The sequence below is a fragment of the Filicampus tigris genome, chromosome 10, assembly GCF_054856515.1.
Source record: "Filicampus tigris isolate MCC_2025a chromosome 10, RoL_Ftig_1.0, whole genome shotgun sequence".
Classification (NCBI taxonomy): domain Eukaryota; kingdom Metazoa; phylum Chordata; class Actinopteri; order Syngnathiformes; family Syngnathidae; genus Filicampus; species Filicampus tigris.
In genome coordinates this window covers 1217162-1220891 of record NC_141226.1, presented here as the reverse complement: position 1 = coordinate 1220891, position 3730 = coordinate 1217162, and the positions used below count along the sequence as shown (strand labels likewise).

The 3730-nt window shown below is 40.4% G+C and overlaps 1 long non-coding RNA gene across 3 annotated transcripts; it reads right to left on the bottom strand.

The window, feature by feature from the left end:
* Positions 1-344: 344 nt before the first annotated feature.
* LOC147140352 (uncharacterized) lies at positions 345-3505 on the bottom strand. 3 transcript variants are annotated; one of them, XR_015088428.1, is made up of 6 exons: positions 3123-3505; positions 2086-2375; positions 1683-1821; positions 1402-1503; positions 1055-1248; positions 345-842 (listed from the first exon to the last, which is right to left on the bottom strand). It is a non-coding gene; the product is annotated as an uncharacterized LOC147140352 (long non-coding RNA). The 3 variants fall into 3 exon arrangements; XR_015088426.1 differs by having other exon boundaries at positions 2086-2160; positions 3123-3504; XR_015088427.1 differs by having other exon boundaries at positions 1107-1248; positions 2086-2160; positions 3123-3502.
* Positions 3506-3730: the final 225 nt, after the last annotated feature.

Sequence of the window (3730 nt, the reverse complement as noted above, 5' to 3'; positions counted from 1 at the left end):
TGAATTATTTGACGAAAGTCTTCATTAAATGAGTATTACTGGTAAATATGGACATACAGTCAAACTGACAATGTCTAACCAAGATTTTCATCTGTAATGTTTACTGTTAAAACTAAAACCACCAAAAGAAAAATTAATGGGACACAGATAAAAAGTAGACCGCTTCTATACTTGATGATTACATTTAAACTGCCGTGAGTTTTTGTTTGACTTTTACCAGAAATGGTAATAAAACTGTGACCTGTGGTATGCAGCAACTTTAAAAAAATACAATATCAATTTGTCATTTCAAACCCCAATTTTATTGTTTCAAAAAGATATGCAAAATACTTTCAGTTGTTGTTTTTTTTGTAACTATTGCTTTTCCGCTTGAAAAAATCTAACATTTGTAATAAGGACTTTACTAAAAAACAAATACACATGCAACAAGACTGTCACAATATCTTCATCTGTAACATAGTAATGAAATCTTAATGCAAATGTTTTTGTCCATCTCGGGGGGGGGGGTCATTTTGACACTTGGTGTCGACTGAAAATGTCATCCCAGTTGCTCAGCTAAGAACCAATCATGACTCAGCTTCAGAAAACATGTGAGCTGTGATTGGTTGTTACCTGAGCAACTGGGATGACATTTTCAGTCGACAGAAAGTGACAAAATGGCCACCCCCTGAATTGGCTAAAAAACGGTGGATCTTACTGCTTAACTTATATTCCATAAACGTAATATTAATCAGTATGCCGTGTTTAAGTAACCTTGGATCAAATTGAGGGCTCGGGTTCATGTGTAGACGGCACAGCTGCTCTTCTCCACTTCCATGCCATCTATGTTGATGGAGAAGTATCTAGGGAGGAAGAAAAACAAATAGATGAATAAAATACAGATTTAGAGACACACAAAGACAGACACAGAAATTCACAAAACACACACATCAACACTGACAGACTGACTCACAGATGCACTAAAACTCTGCACATTCATAAACAATCAAACTAACAACCTTTTAAAGATGTTAATCTAGAATGTTTATCATTAAAGTTTAAAGAATGAACCTACCCCCAAAAAAGTTATATGACTGAGACATCACCCCAGAGGTCAGACCGTGAACTTGAGTCCAAATTCAGATGTCGCGCCACTCGTGATCAGATAGGTCTTGGATCAAGGTGAGGACTGTGGGGTTCAAGTGTAGACGGGAAGTCCTGTTCTTTTCCACTTTGATGCCCTTCTCAGGATTTATGGAGAAAAAGCACCTTGGGGAAATGGAATAGCAACAGACAAAATGTATTAATGATAAAGTGACTTCCAAAACAACTATAAAATATCACATCAAGCTACTTTTTACTTGTTTGTAGTTAACATTCAATACACAGTAAATGTTGGTTGACGAATCCAAAATGACACACCTCTGCAGGAACTCTAGGGTGGGTGCCAGCTTGGATGGATAATGGATGTTGAAATTGAAGTAGCTTCCAAACATCACCGTGTGGAAGTAAAACAGGATTGCCCTAAAAAAGAGGGAATCACACACAAATGAAACAAATGGTTATGCACCTGAAACTTTTCTGGGCTCGGACAGTCAGACAGACTCAGACACACATACACAGGATATAGTTCACAACAAAAACAAGAACCAAGAATTCATCCAGACCTAAAAAGAAAACAGACCAACAAAGTGTTAACTTACCACAGACAATGATGGTAGGGGTCAAAGGGAGCTTGTCCATCTGGACTTCCTGTGCCAGACAGGTGTCCTCCACATTAGAAAGCATCATCGCTTCAGTTTCTTCAAAATAGGCCATCAGCAGCAGGACCATTTCTTTTACCTATGAAAACAGGTAACAACCTCAAAAAGTTCCAGTTCTGGATGGCTTGGCCAGAAAGCTTTGGACCCTCATTGACAGTACATGGCTTTGTCAGCGCATCGGACCCTTTGTACTTGAACTGAGTGATTCGTCGATTCAGATGTGTATATGTAAACCACTTATTTTTCTTGATGAAATATTTCAAATATGTCGTGACCCAAACAAGGCGGGAGACCCGGCTGACAAACATGAAAGAGATTTCAAAGCATTGAACACAGAGTTTACCTTAATGCCTTTGACGCCCTCCCCGTCTCCAGATGCGAGATCATTGATGGCTGAATTGTACGTTTCAGGAGTGCGCTGTGGACCACAGACATTGGGATCATTTTCAAACTCACTTCGTGTAGTTTCACAGTATCTACAAAAATACTTTGAACAATGAAAATTCTCTGTAAACCCCCCAATGACATGTGACCCAAGGTTGTCACCTGCAATGCTCCTTTAATGGTTTTCCCGCCCACAGAGATTCCATTCTCCTCCAGATCTTTCAAATCATCTAACATTTCTGAGAAAATCTTAGCACAGCCAAACCGTTTTAGGTCCTTCTCTCCGCACAACAACACAAGGGACATGACGTCTGTATTTGACCGCACATGAGCAGGCAAATTTGCCACAGATAGACAGCGATGACTTCTTTTTTTTTTTAGCAGAGCCAAGAGGATTCACGATTTCAAATGCATCCTGATACAAAATTAGCTTCAGGCAACCTGGATTTTCAAGGTAGAACTTGTTTGACTTAAAGGTTTGTCCCTATACATATCGTTTATGTTTTCCACCGAACATCCTCTGTGTTTGCGTGACATATGAGCAGTGAAAGATGATTTCTTGGTGAACACGTTTTTACAACCAATTACAGGACATGATATAGTTCGCCCTTCAACTATGTGCCCTTTCAAATGTTGTAGCAGCTCTTTTGCAGTCTGAAAATGGCGCGCGCATGGCGAAACGGCACATTTCAAATCTGTGACAACTGCTCTGCTGTGCGTCGGTTCGTGCACATTGTGTAAGCGGTAGAAATGAGCTTTGAAAGCGGTATACGTGCGAAATTACCGTTAGCAGTCGACGCTAACACACTGGAAAACACAACGTGGTTCATTTCTATGAACGCGGCAACGCATAACATAGTCTCTCAATGTTAGCAGTGATTTGCTACAAAAATGGCATGTAATCATGTTAAAGCTTGAATGCGCGGTTAAGCTAGCTACTCGCAAGGTGCAAAAGACCAGAGTACTATGACTAGTAGCTAAAGTCAGTTATCTTACCGCTCCTTGTCTCTGCTCATCCACGTCGCGGCTCCTCTTTCACCTTGCTGTCCTCTCCTCGTCTTCCACGCTCCTCCGTCGATTTCCGAATTCCCGCCGGTTTTCTGCTACTCCGTTGTCTCGTCTTCCCTGCTATTGCGTTGTCTCGCGCTGTCTTAACTGCGACTGTGTCGTGTCTTCTCCCGCGTCGTGTTCGTCCCTATATTTCTACTCTTCACCTCTTTTTGTCGCTAGTTGTAACTTTTTGTGTCTTGCTGCTCCTCGCTAGTATTTCTGCTTTGGGTCAACTGCTCCCGCGTTAAGCAAACACCCTCCAATGACAGAAGAGTTCACAAACGGTGGCGCTCTGTGATTGGTACTTGCAATTTGAAATTCTAACAAGAATGATCGAAATCATCTACTCACAGACCTTAATTTACGGCAGAAAAGTGTTTTGTAGGGCGAGGGTAGGCTGTATTAAAAAAAACTCCTTTTTCTTGACCAATTATGTATCCTATAGTATGGTGCTGCTTTTTCTAACCACACACTGTATATATAATGTAAAACTAAACTAACATTACCTGATAAAAGAAATATATATATTGTAACCTTACTATAATATGATACAA